The sequence below is a fragment of the Ostrinia nubilalis genome, chromosome 2 (genome assembly GCF_963855985.1).
Source record: "Ostrinia nubilalis chromosome 2, ilOstNubi1.1, whole genome shotgun sequence".
Taxonomy (NCBI): domain Eukaryota; kingdom Metazoa; phylum Arthropoda; class Insecta; order Lepidoptera; family Crambidae; genus Ostrinia; species Ostrinia nubilalis.
In genome coordinates this window covers 6,421,294-6,444,682 of record NC_087089.1, presented here as the reverse complement: position 1 = coordinate 6,444,682, position 23,389 = coordinate 6,421,294, and the positions used below count along the sequence as shown (strand labels likewise).

The window sequence follows — 23,389 nt, the reverse complement described above, 5'->3', positions numbered from 1 at the left end:
TCGTTTCTACCAGATGTACTTATAAAGCCTTAATAATATCTTAAATCATTTTTTAATATACTAGTACTTAACAATTAAAGTGACAATTTAGAGGTCGATGCCACCAAGTCGAAAACGTCAGGGAAACAAAAAGTGAATTACTGAATGCGCTAATTGCTTACTGTTTTTAAAGTACTGATGAAATCAGTAAAGGTGAAGTTAACAGTTATTCAAGGTCTACCTTTAAAAGAAGTTGATGACTATGATAACCACCCGACATCAGATAGGATCTAATCACCATAGACGCAACATTGTTCAAACTTTATGAGCCTAAACATGGTATTGGTTCGTAAACGCTGAATTAAAAAGCAACATTGCTTGTAGGATCTAATTAAGATTAACTATTTTGCAATTGTAACGTTATAGACGCGTCTTACACCGTAAACTATTTAAACAATTTCAAGCTACGGTTTTTTGCCTACAGTTTCACCTGCGTGAAATATAGTTACTCAATACATAACGTTTTTGTCAATAAGGGACGAAATTTTATGGAGAAATTCCCTTCTCATCTTAGAGATATAAAAGTTCATAATAAATTGGAACAAGATATTAAGCTTTTTGTAAGAATATAGAGTTTTGATCACTAGACTTCGGATAAAGAAGCCGTTGGTAAAACGTTACAACTAAATTTAGTTAGAATAAGTAGCGTTCCCCAAGAACAAAGAATTACATCGCAATCTTGTGTTCTTCCGCGTCCAAAATTATATCACAAAAACGTTAAAGCTTTCGCAAAAAATCTTCGCCTTCTTGGATGAACGAATTCAAGTGGATGCGGTTCATGCGCTGCCAACCCTGACCAAATTACATGGCTTCCATTAATTAGACGAAATAAGACAGCCTCGCTGTAAATTCGATGGAAATCGTGATGTTGGTTATGTTTTTGTAACCGCAGAGGTTCTGGGAAGTTTAAAGAAATGCCGATTTGCCGCGGTGACGATCGAGGACGTCGACCTTCGACTGTGACTCACGGTGGCCAAGGAGCAAGGTTGGACCACGTCCAGACATGGTTTACAAAATAGGAAGGAAGAGAAGGCCCGAATGCATTGTAGAATCCATTAGAACAATACTTTAATACAGCGTATAGTCACTTTGACGTGTAGTTTGCCAAGATCAGTTTACAATCGATTGCTACGATTTCCATTCTACAACTTGACATTCTGTCAAACCCTGTTGTTACTATTTGGTTCAGATTGAATATTAAAAGGAACTTTGAATTTGATATTCGAGAACCATAAGTAGTTGGAGATTGCTTCACTCGCCCTGCTTTCTCTAAATGACTATTGCCGTCAGATGTCTACAACGTATTCAGTTTTATACATAGGTGTTTGGATTCTGCATGCTCGTGATTTGAGCTGTCTTTTAGTCTCTTCTTAATTAGATACTTCTATCCCACTGTTTATTTTGTTATGCTGTGTCTTGTTAACATTGTTCCCTTTATGTTCGAGCCTATCTCGCAGGTGGAATGCAAAGTGACTGCACATCGTATCCATTTGGACAGCTGACGTTTGATCGGACTCATTTATTTTCATTCCATGCTTCTAATTGCTTGGCACATTTGATGAACTTTGGCTGTTCCTTTTTTACTGAACGTAGAAACTAGGAAGTGATTTTTACTAATTTTATTGTGTGGTGAATTAAGCTATCTGGTTAATTAAAATTACTTAGTACCTTTAGTAATAGGATCGTAAATAAAACACGTGTATGACAGCACATAAAGTTACGATAAAACGCTTAACGGCCGTATCTACTAAACTTAAGTAACTGTAGTTTCTAACTAATTAACTAGAATCACACACTAAAAACTTTGCGTCACCTTTGACGGTGTACTGTTTGGGAGAGTCCATTACTGTGAGACATCAATTTACCATTAAATTAGGTACCTAAGTCGCAGCCTCGAAGGCGCGCGCACGTAATGAAATGACACCTAGCGGGATAATGCCGCAATTGAATGCGCGTGGGCAACAAATTACAAGTATTACAACCGACCTTCGCAGCTGGCACGCGCCCGTAACAGTTTGAGGGATTTGTGATAGTCGATTCATTTAGACAATTGTAACATTAAATAAACGTTCGCAACCTTGATTAATGAACGACACTCATGACGTTAATAACAGCTGTTAAACGTACGAGCAATTTATGATTTATTTTTTGTCAACGAGAGGATACTAAAAATTGATGAGCTAGGCATTTTTGTTCTTTAACTATTTTTATATTACTTTAATTTATTGATGAGATTTTATACATTTACTCAAACGTGAGTTGGAAAGTTAATTTTTAATCCAGATATTTTTAACTACGTCTGTTTTATGCATGATGTATGAAATATAAATTGCAAATCAACTAGAACTAATGAAAGTGCCTGCATTACTGGATCTTCTCTTCAATTAAGTGAAGAAATGATTCCGATTGTAGGTTCCGTGGCCACCCAACGTCTGGTTTGGTCGCTTGCAAGAATCCAAACTTGTATTTTCTTTATAATTATAGGCAAAACCGATAAATTTACGTAGTTGAGCTTTCATATGAAAATTGCTACAAGAAAATTATTTCTTTCAAAGTATAAAGGCTGTGGTAGGTAATGGAGAATGTGTAATAGGTACGACAGATACATACATACTAAAGGCGGAATTACCATTGAATGTAATATTCATTGTGGGCTTTCCAGTAAAAACGCAAATGCGGTCTGCTGCGAAACTTTGATAGCATGTCTATGTTAATGTGCCAGGTCGCTGCGTGCGTTAAGCTACTGCCTGACGTCTTTAACACACCCCTATGCAGGGTGCACACTTTTACGAGAGTTAGTGTGAGCGATAACTTTACTGTGTGTACTCGGGCTCTCTATTTAGGCTATTTTTTTCTTTATTTGGAAAGCAAACAGCCTAAATTTTATGCAGATGACGTAATAAAAGCTGTTTACTAATTACTGACTATCGTTTTTCAGGTTGATATCGTAGGATTCGTAGGTTTTGGGCTGAAATCTGGAAACGCCACAACTGCCATTGATGGACATAGGTAAGCAAAAGTTACTCACTTCTGGCTCTTCTGGTATGGAGATAGATGGTGAAAATGTGTAATAGGTGGGTACACATGCGTCTACATCAGCTACGAGAGAAGGTATGGTATGTATGGTAAGTATACTACGGAACTAGACTCGACCCAACTTTACTATTAACATAGCAATAAGAAATACAAGAGCTAAAGCGTTCCCGAGAGTGTAGAGTCGGCACTATTCCTGTAAACGTGAGCGATAGCAACTGCAATGCTCGCGCCCAGTGGTTGCGGTGGCGACAATTTGTTGCAAATAGTTTTATAAATTGTGCGCAGTTTCGCAAATTAAATGACAGGATGGCTCGTGGTTCGGTTAGGAGAAGTTAAGGGCCACAAACTTTATCTCTGTGCATCTTGACATTTTCATTTGGATAAAATTCAAGGCCTTTATTGGCCATATTGTAAACTAGACGTAACTTTCAGCTAGATCTGGTCCAGATGACGTTTTCATAGGCAAAACGCGCGACTGCATTTATGGACAGAACGTATGAACCTCTATAGCAGTGTTTTTCAACCTGTGGGTCGCGACCCCCCGGGGGGTCGCAAGAGGTCGTAAAAACTACTTCAGTAAAATAAAATTCTTATATAGACAGATTAATCCGAAATCTAATTATGCAAATGTTGTATGGATTGAAGTATTCGGTCCCTACAAACATCTTTGCAACATTATAAAATGCATGAAAAAATAAAGCGAACGGTCGGGGGGTCGCCAAAATTATTTTTCAAACTAAGGGGTCGTGTCATGAAAAAGGTTGAAAAACACTGCTCTATAGTAACCTAACTATCACGCGGTTCATCTAGACCAGCTCTTATAAAGCTCATAGCATTTTAAAAGCAGACTTACACTGTAGAATATCGTTGCATTAAATGCAGATGAAATCATGTCAGTGTAACGTCAATGTCTTGATCAATTTAGCACTTAAGTTGAAATTGAAATATACACACAATTGGGTCACGATCAGTGTACGTAGCAATTCCACTAATTGAAAGAACGGCCGCGATTTGAGTCCACGTAAATGTATCCAAGGACAGTTTATAAATTCTTGGGCACTCTGTCTGATATGATAATGTAACCAGCTTGAAACCTGTATATTTCCCGCCACCACTTAATATTATGTAACAGTTAAAAGTTTTTTTAAAGACCCGCATTCGCAGTACCGGTACAGTACTCTTCATTTGGATTAGTTTTTTTCATTATTATTCAAGTAATTAGTAAAAAAAACATTGTAAATTTTGGCCAAAAACCACATTCTGATTCAGTTAGAGTAGGCGCACACCGTTGATTTTTCGTCGGCCGATAGTTTAGTCGGGCAGTTGATCAGTATGAGCATGTATGGGAGTGCGCACACTACGCCGAATCGATTTGGCCGATTCTTCATACAATTTAAAATCGGGCACAACTATCGGCCAACTAAAAATCAACTTAGCTTATCTAATACATCGTAAATGTAATATAGATAGATATAAAAACAATGTGATATAAAATATATGTATAATGGTCGACACATACAGGTAAATAATATGTACCTATGTTATGGTGTATCGTAGAGTGCTAATGATAATTAGATCGTCAAAGTTTTATCGCACTCAATAATTAACACGAAACAATATCATGTATTAACAATGGTACTTATAAAATGCACGCAAATACTATGAAGTGATTTTTTAAGAATATTAGTAATTGTTTTTTGCACTAATTATGAAATTATTACATAATCCCGTTAACCGTTCGTGGTGGTTGAGTTATTAATAATTCTTATTCTTCTTGTCGTGTCGACAACAAACTTACACAACGTTAGCCTAAAACTCTATTATTTTTTTTATTTTATTGTAGTAAATTTAAAATACGGCATTAAATGAGCAAAGAAATAACACTTATTAGTCGCATAGGAATGTAATTTTAGTATTGCAAGTAGATTATTACTTTATCGGACGTTTTTATTATAAAAATACTTAATACCTACATAGTATAATAAAATCAATGCGTCATCAGACAAAATAAGTTTTTAGAATCGTGTCAATGTCATCATGTATTGTGAAGTCTGTCGTTGATAAAATTAAATAATCAATAAACTCTGTCTGATAACGTGTGATAAGAACCTGCATTTTTGATATTGTTTTCTATATAAATTAATTTTAGTTTATGATAAGGTACTAATATTTAAAAACAAAACTAAAATAAATGTAATTTTAAATGGTAGATGTAGTAATAAAGTAGTACGTAAACTGTGGTAAATATATATCAAAGAATATATCGTTGCATAGGTACATACCTACTACATACTTCGAACGCGTTATAGCTCTTTGCCAGATGCAGCCCAGACAATAAAATAACATAATAATATGATTTATTGCCCCAGAAACTAACTCCGAGCTATTTTGATCGAGTCCTACCAGTGAGCGTTACAATGTGCGCGGGCGCACGTTCGGAATTTGTTTCGTCAAAGGTATTTTAGAATTGGTGAGAGTAATCCAAACAACTAAAGTGAGAATAACTTCTGACGGTTAATGTTAGTTCATTCTTAGGCTGAGTTGCACCATCTTACTTTAACTTTGACAAACGTCAAAAATCTGTCAAGCTCCATATAAAAAGCACCGGTTATCGTTATAGTTACGGTCAAAGTTAGGTGGTGCAACCCAGCCTTAGTAAAAAATGATGTTTTGGATATTAGCTTCTTTTCGGAATCAAAAGCTTTATAAAAGCTCTCCAGTAGCTCAATCACGATCTTCAATTGATATTTTAAATACCTTTTGATACTTTTGTTGCTGGCAAGCAAGCAAAATACGAACACCTGTTACCGACATTTCACTGATCTTTCAGTTTACTCAGACAGAGTGACTGTTGTAACAAATCACACTTTATCAGCTCATCCTTTTCTATTGGAAGCTTATAAATGATAACTTAATAATCTTACAAAACTGATTTAACAGCGTTATTTACACACACGTAGAGCTACTCGATTTATTTGTTTACTCTTATAAGATAGTTTTAAAACTCTATCTAGTGTGCTCACAGCTGCGGAAAATCGGATCTGTCGAATCCGAACGTCTAGACAGCAGTCTCAAACAAAATCTCTTCGCTAAACGAATCTTATTTCGTCTCTATCGCTCCGCATATCATGAGTGAGAGATGAAACTATACAATATCGAACTCGTTTAAAGTAGATCCCCTAAAAATAGCTTAATAAATTGCATAAAGCAGACGTGAGTGTAGACTATATTCACTTATCATTCAAGACGCTGTCCGAAGCTGGTCATCGAACGGTGGGTGGGTACGTGTTTTGTAAACAACTCCTGGCAATATCCCAAGTGTTCTTTTAACCTCGACTGTACTCATTTTACGAGGGCTTACAGTTGGATCTTGAGCTTTTAAAGCTCAATACTGAGTTATGTGAAAAATTTTAGAGTATTTTCGCCTCTCCAAGCCGTCTAGCCAGTGAGGGAAGTATATGACGAAATCCTCCATTTGCCTCTGGTATTAGAGAGGGTTGTGCTACTGCAGTGGAGATCAAATGACTGACTGAATGAAAAAATTGTATAAAAAATTATACAACCGGATATTTATTAAACCATAAGCTATGTAGGTATGTTATGTAGCGTTCAGTAACTAGTGCAGCAAATTCATTGTTTTTTCTCGTGGTTATCGGTAATTAGGAGTGTACAGCAATCTAGTGAGTACCTAGGTAATTGCAAAATAACATGAATCTTATAACATTTATGTAATAAATATGTATTTGACTGAAACCGGTTTTTTTAAACGAATTACGAAGATCGATTCATACTAAGATTTTACGCTAAGATCTAAAATAATTTAAGCTAATTATAATGATACCAATTTGACTTTATACCTAGAGTCTAAGCACTGCAGCAAAACATCTGCAATTCGCAAACTAAAGTTTCGTTTAACTGCATCAAAGCTCTTTTGTTTTCTAATCATTTCAAGGTGCTTCTGCCAACAAAAGTAATTAATTCCACGTCGCTCTATTTACATGATTCCTATCAGTTTGAGGCATGAAGATTATTGGTATAAAATCTTATACAGGGTAACATTGCAAGGTGTTCCCAATTTTTTAATAAGCTCTATAGAACAATAACAATACAACTTTATGGTAATCACTTTTAATCGCAGTACTTATTTTTCTTTTTTATGTATAATCTCTGCAAGTTTTCACGTGTGTAAACCAGAATGAAATTAAGTAGTGTAACTGTCCAGTCTTCAGAACACATGAGCCCACAATGCTATCAGATTTCCTTTACATTTATTTAAAAGCATCCGGTTTTAAGTCCATTAAGTTGGTTCTCGTTAACACAATCCACTGTTATCTTTATACGCTTTTTAAAAATCCTAAAAGGATCCCGTCCTTTTTCCATAAGGATACCTACTTAACATACCTACTTAAATTTTAACATACTCGTACTTATGTTACTGTAAAATTAGATAACATTTCATGTAAATATTATGTTCCCATACTTCTCGAGTAATAAAGTTAAAGTTAAGTTAAATAAGTTAAAGTTATTAACTATTATTCTGTGATTGAAGTAACATTTTAACCCCTTTAAAAAAGTTACACAAATAAAGAACACTTTTTTAAAATGTCATTTTTATACTGAAGTCGTTTTAAAACACTGTTCAACGGGCGTTTAATTTTTATTAGTAAGGGGATTACTTAAACAGATCACCTGTCATAATAATTTACTTCGCGATGTTTAAAAATAATATTGCGATGACAAAAGCTTATACCATACAAAACACGTTTCTCTTTTTCTTTATGTTAATAACGTGTTAATAGAAGAAAACATTAATATAACACCGTAAGTTTGTCCTATACTTACTTACGTTATGGATTTCTTCTAATCTTCTTTATTTGTATTGGAATTTATATGTTCGATTGTTTATAATAACATACATATTTAGTTACGGCACTACGGCATTGAATCAGTTATGGAATTGACTGTGGTTAATTACCTGAAACAAATAAACACAATAATTAGCATGAATATGTTTTCCAGAGTTACAGTTGCCGGCACATCAAAATATATACCTACATTGTATTATTCTTGTTAAATCACCCTTATTGCAATGTAATAAGATACAACAGTGTTAAGCTTAATGTGCCGTCGTCGGTAGAAGCTTAGCTTAGGGACTAGAAATATCCAAGGTTGTTTTTACTCTAGTGTTTTCAGATTTTCAAAGTAAACACAAAATGATTTTATACGTTTTTAAATAATTAGCATTACAATTGAACATGCCAATCTTTAATTAAAATTTTTACAATTTCATATTTATTTAGCGTCAATTAAGTATAACTTTTATCTAATTTATTATTTTTAGTTGTGAACACAGACGGGATCGTTTGCTTAGCTAGCGGGAACGTGTAAAAGACTTCCTATGTGTCCCCAATACACTCATTTGATATGCTTATTACGGTTTAATATAAGTTTAAAATAAAGTATTTAAATAAATTAACCTCCTTTAACTGAGCTAAAACTGCAATCATTAAATGGGATTAAGTTTATTACGTAACGGCCTTAAACGATGTGGTATTAGCACCTTCCTCACAGTAACCTATAAAATTCGCTATTTGCATAACTTTTTATGCACGTTATATAAAATACACTGCATTTTTAAACGTTTCATAAAATATTTTATTAGACGATTATTATTGTACCGTTCGATAGATCAGTCCTTTTCGTAACGTTTCAGATTATGTATTATTTCTTTAACAAATTCATTAGGAAAGTCGCACGTCAAACTACATAAGATTATTAACATTTTTGTTGCAATTTAGCACTAATTAGAACTAAATAAGGTGCTACATTATTTAACTTGATCTATCTGTCTGTACTATTTCCTAAACCATCTTCAAATATTCAGCACATTAGTTCGAAGAATTTAGGCTGGCACCTGCCTCATTGTTTTGACTGCTTTACATATTATTGTGAGAGTTTTTCTTTATGAGAATAAATTGTATAAACTGACCATACAAGAGATGGGTTATTTATAAACCGCTCTCAATTTCCTTTCCATTCACAATGGTCTACTATAGCTACGAGTATAAATAAATACTTATCTGTGATGGTGTATAAGAAAATGCAATTTATTTAGTTTATTAGGTATTGATATATTCGAATGAAAATTACGGTTCAATAAGTACCTAAGCAAGACTCTACATTAATAATTAAAATATATTTCGCTGAACCAATGCTACAAAAAACCGGGATTTTAGAAACAGTCCAGTTAATGTTGGTGTATTTGGCAGAGCCGTAACAACGAATCACGACTGTTTAAACAAATAAATTAACTACGATTTCGACGCCTAATTATTTTAACCGACAGGTAAAGATACGTATTATATATCCAAATATTTGATTATAAGATCACGCATTACCCGTTTCCGGGGGGTTATTCCGTATTCGACCCATGACTACTCAACCCATTTCTTCACTCATCCCAAATTAGTATTCCTAGCTCAACCCATTACATAATTTCGTTATTCTACCCAAATGCATTCCTTACTCAACCCAAAGTAAATATACCTACCAAAAATAAGTATGGATAGCAAAACAACGTTTACTGTTTTTTCAGAAATTTAATAATGATAAATGCATACTAGTATGTACATTGATTTATAATTAAATAAAAAAAATAAAAAACATCACCTACATGAAAAAATTATAAGATATGAATATGTTGATTAACTAAAATATATCAAAGATTTTATTTTATTTTAAGGTAAATACATAAACAAATTTAGAGGCTGAAAACTTTTACCGCGGGATTAGCTGTCCACATGAATACTTTTATTATTTTTCTTTTGTCATCTCATACCGCTTGAAAAAAAAAGATGAAATACATTGTATTATTTGAAATATTTGTACATTCATGAACAAGTGTCTAGGGAAAAAATTATATGCCATCGCTTGGTTATACTGATTTAATAAAAAATCACAGTCGTTTGATTTATAGCAGATTTATAGTAGATTCTAATTAGTCATTATTTTATTTGTGTCCTTTTGTGAAAAACGTTTTTCAAATGTATTATTGTATCAGAATTCCTGCAGTTTTATTTAATAGAACGATCTTAACACAAAAGTTAATGGAGCTTAAATTTCTAAAAAATATATTTTTATTCTGACCGTACATAAAAATCTTATATTTTTTAAGTGGTTTTAAAATGGGTTGAGCTAGGAAAGTTTTTGGGGTGAATAAGGAACATAAAATTAAAAATTTGTTGTGGGTAGAGTAAGGAACAAAATTGGGTTGAGTAAGGAAAAAATAATGAGTGGGTTGAGTTGTCGTGGGTCGAATACGGAATAACCCTTTCCGGGCTCATCTCAATGGTCCAAGGCCGATACGCAAAAGAAAAACAATCGATGCGTACCCAAGTCGTGTGGATCACATCAGAGTAATAAAAACCGCCAATATCAAGGTAATACCAGGAAGTTCATTATCTAAAATTGCATTCTTACGTGTTTTTACTGTTTGGTCAAAGTAGGTACGTATTTTTTTAGTAAATTAATAGATAATTTAGGAACAACCCATGAAAATATCGATTTATACCTACTATGTATAACTTTATTTATCAGTTTGAGGGAAAATTATTATAAACAGGAAATGGTGGACCTTATCTGCTTAATTTACTTAATTTTACTTAATTCTCAAAAGGAAAAATATAAACTTTTATTTCATCGAGATTTATGAACATTTTACATGCTCTTTAGCCTAAAATACTAAAATTTACACTAATAATGGTATCTTCACAACCTTTTATCGTTTTAGCGCCTTAGTATTTGTGTTAGTCAATATTTTGAGCTTGGGACCTACGTAAGCTCAAAGTTGTTAGGTCACTGACACATCCTTCTAACCCAAGCATAAGTCATGCCTTTTTTCTTTTGTGTTTAACGGAAATTCCCAACGCTTTAAAGTTTAAAACTTTAGGGTTAACATTATGTTCGTTAATTAACGACAATGATTCACTTTGAAATTGAAACAATTAAAACCTTTAAATCTCAATTCTTTGTATCGATTTATAACAGTAAGAGCAGAGGTTTTAATCGTCAGTCATAGCAGGTAAAAGACATGGATAACTAACTTAAAAGCTAGAGTCGACTAAAAGTTAAAGGTACATTATTATTTGAAGATTAAATGATATTAGCCCCGATTTTATAAGTATTTTTTTTTATGAAAGATACAACTTTCAAACCATCATATTTTAGAATGTTACGAAATTACTTGACACGTGTACTGGCTGAATGTCCAAACCTCAAGAAGCCCTAAGGAAAATAAAACAAAAATCATCGTGTTAATTTTTGGAATTCGATTTTTGAATTTCAAACACATTTTTCTGTGTTGACAATTTGAAATTCTAGATCGCGTTAAATATGTTTTTCTTCTATGAGGGCCAATAAATGATGAGCTGAAAGGAATGATTAAGTAAGTAGGTATTTTCGTTATCACAAAGACACGTTATCAAGCACTTATAGTGGTTCTACAGTGGCCATGCTAAGTACATAATTCTGGGGCATATTTGAATAGTTGCCGGATGGTGAACACGATATAGCCTTGTACAATAATTATAATATTCAGATGAATTTCATAACATGGTTTATCATGGCGGGAGGAAGCCAGCGTCTGATAACAACATGACAAATTAGATAAGAACTAACAACTATATTTGCATACGGTTAAACAAGTTCATCATTCATTCCAAATCGAAAAAGTATTAAATATAATTAATACTTTACACAGGAGTCCATCAAACGAACCTACTTTTGATGGACTCCTGTGAAATATTATTATATTAAGGGCAGATATTATGTTGTCAAAATGTCAAACGTCCGGGGGGTACTGTCAACACGTTGTCTGCAGTATAATGAGAGTGAAGTTAAAATTTCACTTGAGATGATTTCGATTTTATTTCAATATGACTACAGTTTTACATTATTAAAAGAAGCTGTATCAACAAGGTACATACACAGAAGATTATAAATGTTTTAAGTAAATACGTATTTGAGCAAGGCACTCGATTCGAATTGGAAAACATTACGCATTTGCACTTGCATTTTGTTTTGCTCACTATGAGAAATTACGACAATCGTAAAACATAATACCTAACATCATGTGGAAATTTTGTGTTATGTAATATGCGATTTAAATACGTCAGTTGCTGATTGTTAGGTACTTATTTCCGTTATTAAATGCTGATATGCATTCTGATTGAAACGAAGCGCAAACCAGCAAACTGTATTCAAAATCACGCCACTGAATTTGGACAGACAGCATTTAAAGTTACACACTTAGGCATCTTTTATAGTAGTAGTAAGTGCGATTTTTCAACAATATGGTGTTGTATAGTATTAGTCAGGTAACTGTACGGTAACGGTCTCATTTGCAATTTTAAGGTAATACTTTCAGACCACGTAGCTTTCGGTGAATGATTAGTTCGCGTTCCGCGCTGACGAATGTTCGTAGTAAAATCGGCGGATTTCTGCGTCTGGGGAGCTAACTCTGCTAAACGATTTAAAATTTGCTTTTCCTGTCTCTCTCGCTCACCTCCGGACGCTAGCATGAGTGAGGGTGACAAACAGAGGTAAATACTTCGATATAGGATTTTGGTGTATACCAGCTGGCTTCATGCCAGATACGGCGGTGCAGTGATGCATCACAGCTGGGAAAATATATTATTTCAACGCCCATTTAAAAATAAACCGTCTCGTCGCAACAATACTGTCAAGATAAGAGTATGGAAGCTCGCACCTAAAGCTCAGGCACATTGCCATAGGTCGACTACGTATCTTTAGTAGCTACACAGTATAAACAACAAAAAACATAGCCTTATTGACAAGATTTCAAAGTAAAATTTTGTAGAGATTTACCTTTATTTCAATAGATTTTCAACATTACTTGTTTTAAGTTCGCCAGTCATTGATGAGTTGTTTCCTGAACGCGATATTTTTATAGGTCTGTTTAATGTCTATTCTGAGGAAAATAATTATATACTTACCATGATAAGCAATCTCGTATCAACATAAGGCCAAAACCAGGAAAAAGTGAAGAACTTATAAAAGCGTCTTTTGTTCTCGATTATTATATGTGAGTCGTGCCATATAAACTAACTACGATGTTTTCCTTCTAATCTGACTCATCCAGGTATAAAAAAGAACCAAGTGTGGTTTCGTTGAGGCATAAAATGAGGAAGATGTAAATCAAAATTTATTCCCCTTTTTCAGCCCTAACAAAAACTTTAAGCTAAAATAAGACTAACTGTGAAAAAATTTTGTTGATATCACGAAAATTGAATATTTTATAAGCAAATCAATATGGGAACGCGCGAAAACTGATAGCACCCCTGGAATACGGGCGATGACGTCACACCGCTCGTTGGGCAACGACGGACGGGCGGCGCGGGTGCTAGCTGCGCTCTGTAAACTTATTTTCGTTCATTTCGATACATTTTTTATTTATATTAACCGTATCTGATGCCAACCAAATAATCTTCCGAAAGTAGATTTACTTATGGTTGCGGATACTTTCAGAAAACATGCAAAGTACCTATATTATTGCAGAAATCCAAGTGCTAAAATTTGCAAGGTAAGTGAACCTATTATTATGGATGCAATAAATAATTGAGTATTTAGTATTTACGCTTTTTGTAGTATTTGAGGTAGATTATAAAAGTTCTATCTAGTTTAAAAGTAAAAGTACTAGTGCTGTCAGTCAGATTGCTGTGGGTTATCGATAGAAAATAATACCCATCAATAATTTAGCAACGTTATGTCTTAATATTTTATTTTTACAGAGTTGGACGATCAAGTCCAGTCGTGTTATAGACTAACTATCCAACTATCGAATTATGGACATAATGTAATACTCGTAGGGTAATTTCATTTGAAAAGACTATATCCGCAGTGTACAGTAAAAACAAGAGTTACTACACCTGAACACAAAGTTAGAGCTACGGCATATCATTGTACATTTGTTTGTGCTGAAGATAACGAATAAATTGGAAAATCTGGAATGCGGAGTTTGTGCAGCAAGCAATGAAGAATGCAAACATACAATGGCATTAATTGGTTTTAAGGTTATATGTATAGACGTAGTGAAGATCCCGCTTGTACCGAAGTAGCGTGCTATTGGAGGAAACCAAAACTGTTGTGCAAGTTGGATCTCAGCTAAAATTTATTAAAGTCAAAGATGTGAACTATACAAGGCAGTATCAAAAATATATGTGTCAGTAGTACTACCACCATAACCATCTGACACAAAGATCAGTCCATCGGGCTTGATGATTTTTTTTGTTCACTTTAAAAAGTTATTAGTATACACTTTGTAACTTTCTATGGAATCAGTGTACGATCATGAATCGGAAGTAAGGTACAGTCTGTTTTGTCACAGTTAAAACTGGTTTCTAACTCTATCGAGGGTCGTCAACGTTTTTCCTGATTTTTAGTTTGAGTCTGTTACGTCTTTCTTTTTCTGTTCTACTTGAATCTTCGTATCTCTCGTCTTTATTTCTATTGCAGATAACTCTATTCGGCATACTACGCTACGTGCCCTAGCTGCCCATTGCCATTTCAGCTTGCTAATCCGTCGGGCTATTAATCGTTTGTCTAAGGTAGACAATACTTGTCAACAATCGCGAGAATTAAGCTCCGAAACGAAACTGAGTAGGGCGCAGTTCGACATAAGCTTCATTTTGTTCGTATTCATCCGAATGCCTACCTGTTCCGATATATTCGATTAAGGACTTTGAGCATTGTGCCGAGGTCTTCCAGCAACTCTGCCATGAGTGCCATGACCACAATATCGTCAGCAACGGTAGCGATAATTAATATGGCACCGCTGGAGAGACTGCAGCACTGCCCAAGTATCGATCGAATCGAAGGCCTTCTTCTCATATTCCACGAACGTCAAGCATAGTGGCAAGTTATACTCCTTCCTTAGTTTTCTGTATAACCTGCCGCAGCTCTGCCCCAGGCAGAAAGGTTCTGGAGTGGAGGCCACGTACCGGAAAACACAGCGTAGGACGTCCACCCACAAGGTGGACCGACGACCTGATAAAGATAGCAGGGAGGCGCTGGATGCAGGCCTCTACCAACTGTGCGATATTATGTGGAAGTTATTGAAGGAGGCTATGTTCAGCAGTGGACGTCCTGTGGCTGAGATGACGATGATGATGACGATAACTCTATTCTAGAGTATTATTATCTCTTTGACTTCTACAGGCGGATTGTCACATTACAAGAATGAAAAGTATGTGTTAATACATTTTGTTCGTATAGATTTTTATCGATAACTCAAAGAAGCGACAACATTATTTTACCACTATAAAACATAGTCAATAACAAGGGCTAAAGTAGGTAGAGAGTTTTTAGTATTGTCTTTAAAGTTTCAAAGGATTCAATTTACTTTTTAAGTAACCCATCTGCGTGCGTGCCTCGTGTTTTGTTTCTCTATTTTTTGTCTACTGTTTCAAATAAAATGTCACTAAAATACTTTATAAAAAATTTGTAATGAAAAATATACAATGGTAGGTGTTTTGTCTTTAGGTAGGTACTCGCATTAAAATGATCTTTGCAATAATATCGACTGGTTTTTGTAGATAACGCTTTCTCCCTTTTCGTTAACTTACACCATTTATGTATTTATCAGCTTTTCTTAGCTTTAAAAGTAATTTTCTGGGGCACTAACCATTGTATTAGTATAAAAGGGTTACTATACAATATCTGCATGGTATTTTTTACTCCATAATTCTATAAAACTCAAAATGACTGTACGAGTCTATGAGCGCGCGAAGGAGCAATGCCATCCCGGCGGAGGTAACGGGCGGTGTGACGTCACGCGCTAAACGGTCAAGTGCGAGTTGATTTTTAAAACATCCAACTTTGAATGCCCATAGAAAATTCAGTTTTTGAGATATCGAAAAAATTCTTTCACTAATATTTTTTATATTTTATGTTTTATCTTTTTACATTATAAAATAATTACACTCATCTTCCTCATTGATGTTAGTATGGGTTTACCGCATTTTGAGTAGGGGATTTGAATTTGCTTTTATATTGTAATAATTCTACCTTGGGTAAGAATTTGGATTAGAATAAGTAGTCGAAACTACATATACGAGTATGTGAAAATATAAAGAAACAGAGATGTCTAAAAAAGTTAATTTGCCATCATGTGCAGTATCAAAATATGGTACCTACCTACTTATTTAAGAAATGTAGAGTCAACAGAAGATCTGAAGACTGAGTATTTATTGCTTAAAAAACAATTTTGTAACGCCTCTGACAGAAACTAAATTTTTATGTGACTTTAATAATGGCGAGTTCTAACACTTTTAACTCTAAAGGGGATTTACGTAATCGAATGAACATGAAAAGCGGCTAACTATGCCATTGATAACACCACAATAGCGCAATATCAGTATCATAAAGATATCCATTCTAATAACGTGTTACTTTAGCAATAAACGCCCAAAGGTCTAGTCAGTGCATTGCCAGTATTAAGCTTTTTTTTCCAATAGAGTCTAAAATTGCTCTTAAAAGTTAGTATGTTCCGTTTATTGTGTCGTATTGATATGATTAATTTCCAATCTTGCAAAATGAATAAATTTTAATTCATAGTTAATGTTTTGGCGAATAGTAGACACAAGTCATAATTGAGTAAACACAATGTATTTACTTATATAATATTTATGTGCAATAACAATAACATAAAAATCGCATAAACTGGGCGGGTCGCGTCCAGTCATACACATAATAATAAAGTTTAATAAAAAATGAGACGTTAAACATGCGACCCGACAAAAGTCGTTAACAGCTCTGTCACGTAACATACTGGCAGCATAAAAACTCCTTGGCTTTAAAAATCGGTTATTGCTTTTTTAATCTGTCACCCGGTGCAAGGCGATTCGTGATGGCGCCAAAGGCAGCTAACCTACGGAATGCCACTTGGCATCCCGTCGCGGTGTACCGTTGCGCAGCCCGTGTAGGTGCGTCCACGAAAAACGAATAAAAACCCGCAAATAAACGACAACCGCAATTTTCATAATGTCGCCGTCCAAAAATTCGGCTGTCATTTGTTAAAAATAAATGACGGTTGCAACACACGGAGTCATATAGTTGAAAATCGCACGGCCGGAAGTTGTGAAACTGATAAAAATGGGCGCTTGCAAAATTTTATCACTTGTCTGCCTAGGCAAATATTAAAAAAATAAATTAATCAACCATAGTAAATATAATACAGGCAAATAATGTATTGATCGAAAGTAAAAAAAAACCTGCTTCATTAGCTTTCATCGAAAATCAAAATGGCGTCCTCTGCTGGAGGCGTGAAGTTATTTCCGAGATAATACCCCACGGTCTAACGCCATTGTCCCATCGCCTTTTCCCCGCTTAAGTGGTCGGTAAAGTAATTAGCGAGCTATGCTGGAGGTGTGCCTGTGCGTCAGCAAAATCGAACCGGGATTTAACGCGAGTTAACGTTAACGAGAAAAATATGGCGTGAAAAATGGCGGAAAAATAAATGTTGCACAGAATTGATTTTATGTATTGGCTTTTGTAGAATGATAAATGCATTAACTGCATATGGTTATTTTATACTGTGAGGTCAAATAAACAGGATACAGCGCGAAAATGAAATACGATACTACAATAAAACCACAATTAGGTAGGTAATCTATGAATTGTTAAACAAGCACATGTGACATAGGTAGGAACATAATACTTAAATAAATTAAATATATTCAAATATTTGCAATATTTTTGGGGCTTTCAATTATTGTGCTCTTATCTATAAAGGAAGTAATTTATGAAATAATGAATAAGAATTTGTCAATCATTAATTAACCATTTATTACAATGTAATAATAACTAAACTAATTAAAAATGAAGAACAATATCGAGCACGTGCATGATTCATATTATTTAATTATTAATTTCTCATTTCGTCAAGTCGACGTGGTACCTAATTTATACGTAAACAGTCATTAATAGGTTCTTAAAATTGAAATGCAGCATAGTAGACTTGTGAAAGGCAATGTTGTATAAATATTGTCTTTCTGAATTTCTTTACGAAACTATTTAGGTCTTTTGTTATGCAAAATGTTGATGTCTATTTAACTTCTTATGCAAATGTTAATATTTGTTTAACCAGAGCTTAATTTTACAGCTGCAAAAACAATGCCACAAGTGCGCCCGCATTGTGGGAAGACAGCTAATTTCAGAACCGAATGCATACAAGAAAATTATTTTTTAATTAATTTAGTAATAAGTCTCGCACATGTGTTCGCTGCTCAATGCAGAGCAGATTATTGCATCACTTCTTTACGAGCATTTTAATTATTTTGTTCCTCTATTTTATGAATGTAACTTGAGTGTTTGAAAATGTAAGAAATAATATGATCCCGTGTTTCGGAGGGAAGGTTTTAATTAAATGATATTTTAATGACTATCGATTAACTAGTACTGCAATAAATAGATCCTATTCATATTAATTAATTAATAATTTAGTTAGTAAATATCTTCCGGAACTAGAATTAAAATTCCAATTAAAAATAATACATCGATTTGAGTTCTTTCAGCGGAAATTAATACCAATTTTATTAAGAATTCGTAGTACCTATTAATTGATTTAGTGTATTTATTTTTTTAATAACAAAGGTATTTTAAAAAATGATAATGAACGAACGTAACGAAGTTTTAAAGTAAAAGCAACGAAATCGTTTAAAATACATTATGTAGTTAATGTCTAAAAACCCAATCTGTTGTTAAACACGTTAGTGTTTAAAACATTAAAAACTGTATTTTCTGTCGTCCAATTTGAAATTTTCTCCATAACATATTCATTAAGTAGATAATTTCTCAAGTAGGCCATAAAACCTTTGTAGTTTCAGCTGCACATACGCAATAAAAACGTTATAACTTATTCCCCATTTCGCTGGTGTCGTGGAATGCGCAGACGCAGTGTGGCAGTTATCTAAACACTGCGAACTGGCTCCAGGCACAGAATAAATACCTACTAGTAGGCACAGTCAGCGTCCAATAGTTAGTGACATCCATAGTAGCCAACCAAAGCGTTCTGCCACTTCTTCTCAGCACCAGTCAGTCAATATTATGTTCCCCTAGAAAGGTCCTATGTATGTACTGAATAAGTGATTCGATTTCATTTGTCGCAAAACGTCTTTGTTACTTGTCAAGTTTTGGCCACTTTCGGTGTCATAAACTATTTGATGCTGACTGTACTGCGTACTTCAGGCAACATTTAATACTAACTGGCAAGCATATACTAATACGAGTATGTACAGAGGATCATGTCCATTCTTCAAGAGAAAAGTAAATACGATTGGACTCCGACTGATACATTGATACGGCATATACTCGTAAGATAAGATTATTCGTAATGCTATTTATGAATTCCGCTTATTTATAAGAATAGGCCAAATTATAAAGAGTTATATCTTGTTATCGTAAGATATAAGTTGATGTTATCGGTGTTAAATTATGGTGCTGGTGACATTGAAGATTTAGGTGATATGTCTTTAAGTGTAAAATCAGTGATATCACGACACGAGCTTAGATAATGCTTGCATTATAGGTATTAATAAAAAATATACAATGATGCTCATAAAAATATTGCAAAGTGATGATTTTAACAATTTAGCAGATTCACAAAACCCTAAAGTGAAGTGGAGCAAATGAAGGATTCATTTCAACCAAAAGGTGGTTTATTATGACTTATTAAGTCATAAAATAAATAGATCACAATCTCCTGTTACCTGCCCCTATTCATCAAAGAACTGACAAACACACGACTCGATTTTGTGTGCATTCATAAATCGCTGCGTTTATCGCGGGGCATAATTTTTATTACTTAGGTATTCAGCTGTCAAGGTGGAAGTATACCTGCCTCATTTCTTCATCTAAACATATAAAGATGTAAAGTTACTACTTGAAATGTGGTGTATTATGCCAATATAATTTAAATGAACGTAAGCAATAGCTTATAAATCGTGTCATTTAAAGCCCTCATAGCATTTAATGGTCTGCGTAAAAGGAAACCGACCGTGTAGGAGGATGTAGAATACGTGTGATATTAGTAAAGGTATGCCTTGTCATATACCTATTGCTATTCGAAGCCCTTGTGAAACATTATACATAGTTTGATAGCAGATAAAATCATAACTATAATAATTGTTCAAAGTTTTCCCATTTATCGAATAATACTGACCCTCTTATATCGACAGGCTTTTGTATTGTAATCGGACTCTGTCACGCAAGGTGAATATGTGTACTGACATTTGATAATCGTTTAGTATAGGTACAAATATTTATACGTAGTAGCGTATCTAGACGTCTAGTCGGTAGGGGTGCGAGAGAACCGGTATACATTGATCCTCCAAACCAATTTTCTACCTCGGAGTTGTTATTGAATTCGCTGTACATAGGGTCATGTTCAACTGGTCACGACTGCCAAGACTGTGAATTGGTCCTGCTCGCTGTCCGGAGCAATATGATTTTATCAGCCCACACGGGTAATTGTTACAGTCGTCAAGATTGGATGCGTTTGGGTTTAACAGATGTGCCAAATGGCAAAAATGTCTCGATGGTGTTTATCTTTGCGAGATCTCATATGGAGCTAAATATTGAATCAATAATAGTTAGAAATTCAAATTCTACTAGTGGCATCAGCTCAACACAATTATTAATGTAGAGTCTTTATTCTTATGATTTGAACTCAATAGGTATTCAAGTTTTTTCAAAGGCATTTGTGAAAAGATTTTCATAACGGTTGGACGGTTCGGCGCCCCTCATTCAAATTCATAAGAGTTTAGCTCGTGTTTAAAGTCCGTCTGGTCTGGACCTTTGTGTCGGTCTATTGATTCAGAACAGCGACAGAGGGGCGTGATTCAACCGTGACGTACCCACCTAACCTGATATTTTGCTATACTTTGCATGGATACTGTCGAGTGTCGACTCTACTAACTGGTAATGTCTGTTTACTATCATTATTTAAAGCAGTGTCTGCTTATTACTCGCAAATGGTCCCATTCACTGCAGTAAGAGGTGACCATTATTGTAATTGTAATACTCATTTACGACCATTGCAATAACTTGTCGTATTTACACTGAAGTAATTATATTGGAATTGAGCTTTTTGCAGCTCTTTAAAAGAGAAAGAGTCAGTACAGTAATTTAACGCAGAGTTATGGGTTAGGTGAAAACGAAGCTCAACTTTTTGCTGATTGGAACATGCATTCCGCTTTACTGACCAAATGAGCCGTTAATGCTTTAATGAGGAGAGAGAAAGGGATCAACTGTAAATAAGCCAAGAAAAAGGATAAAAAGCTATGAAATTTAAAACTGCTATCTACGATGAATATCGCCGGTCTTTCACGGAAATAATTGGATCTATGTGCCCCAAGCAATTACGCCATTAAATCTGCTGACTTGGGAATATTTCGCAAAGTTAGTGGAGCAAACGTGTTGGGTCGCCCGTTAGAGGTGCTTCTTGAGATGTCTGCGGCAGATTGCTAGACTTGTGTAATCAATCTAGAACGCCGTCTGAATTGTAAAAACTTGCACTCACGTGCGATCCTGATAAAATGCAAATGTGCCGGAATTTCGCTGCGAACACTGCATTGGGTTCAAAGAACTTTTGAAGTTTGAAAAGGATCAGGATAACCGTCGTTTTATTTGAATCAAGCAGTTGAGGTTATCAACTGCCTATACATTTTTAATTGTCTTGAGTTTTGAGTATACAAAAAGCGATGTTTTTGTAACTCTACATCATTTATCTTTATTTGCTCTTTTTGACCTGATATGAATTCAACTGAAATGGTTTAATTTAGATTGCTTACTAGATATCCATAAATAGAACCAAATTTGCTCTTAGTAAACAAACATCTTGGAGTAATAGCGTCATTCATGAAAGAAATGTTTGAATTGCAAAAATATTGTTCATCCAATGAACATAAAACGACTTGGTGACCTATCAGGTTTTAAATAGTAAGCTGTACAAAGAAGGACAAGCCATTAAAGGAGTGGTTTCACTTTCGCCAGTATTAATTAGGTAGACACCGGCAAGGTAAAAATGGTACGAAAAACGTCATTAAGGTATTAGCATAACCGGTCACAGATTTACGAACCTGTGCTCCATCCAGCATCAAGTCAACAATGCGTACTGTAAGGAAATCTAAAACAACTTAATATAACATTATACAAATAACTAACCGAAGTGTTATGTTTATTTTTTCTGCTGCAAGTGATCCGAACCCGCATTTGCGTGGCCAAGGTGAAGGCACTTCGTTTACACGTTGCACTGTTGTGTGATTTCACGAAACTTGAGTGGTTTACGAATGCACTTGTATGTAAGTTGCGTGGAGTCAAGTTTATGTGTGCGCGAGTGTAGCGTGAGCGCGGGCGCCCCGAATGGCGGCGTGCGGCGAACTAGCCGCGCTCGCTCGGAAGCGCCGCCAGCGACGAGGGACCGTGAAAGAAGGGCCGCAACCCAACGTTTTTTGTCCCGTCTAAGATTAGCAACAAACACTGTCTGGATGTATTCATTGAATCTATTGAGGGTCCGGCCACGCGGATCGCCAGCGAATCACACATTGAAGTGAAAATAACGAGTTTGAAAGTTGCAATTAGAAATGACCACGTGTTTGCATTACCTGATAACGACGCTACTTTTTTATCAGCTAGCGCAATCTGCTGTATATCATATGTGAGAGTTAACAAAGTTTTCAAGTAGCTTGTTCATTGGTCATTCTTAGATTAGGTATCTCGTTAGTTTGAACAATAAATTCTTTTATGCCTTAAACAGAACATAAAAGAGGATAAAATTGAACGCAGCACACGGGTCCAAACGTGCAATTGGTTCGCAACAATGTAGGCGGTTACAGAAATATCGAGCTTCCTGGTCTGGCTCTAGGAAGCTGTGATTAGGACACATATTGCGCAATTTCCCGAACGAGGAGCGGGCCCGTACTTTCCATGACATTCAATATTGATACGGAAATACTGCGTATCCCTTCAAAGGGGATCGATTATTCTTGTATTAGAATGCACAAATGGTCTACGAGATGAACCCTGAATTTCCTTATCAATTTCCTCATCTTCTTTATCAACTTACTCAAAAGGTTTGTAGTGGAACTTTAATTTAGTAAATGTACGAGTAAGTAGGTTTTAACAGGGACATCATTCGCGTGAAATTCAAATTGTCGAAGAAAGACAGACTTAATAAAAAATTGATCTTTGAAAGTAGGCTCGTTCTACGAGTACACCGATAAAATTATTTTAAATTCGG

General features: G+C 34.9%; 1 protein-coding gene across 1 annotated transcript in view; it reads right to left on the bottom strand.

Moving 5' to 3' along the window:
* Window positions 1-22,630, bottom strand: part of LOC135081130 (beta-1,4-glucuronyltransferase 1) — an 81,630-nt gene extending 59,000 nt beyond the window's left edge. The window contains exon 1 of the mRNA XM_063975874.1: window positions 22,315-22,630. The gene's annotated coding sequence lies outside the window, so the exon portion shown is untranslated. The remainder of the gene's footprint in view (window positions 1-22,314) is intronic.
* Window positions 22,631-23,389: the final 759 nt, after the last annotated feature.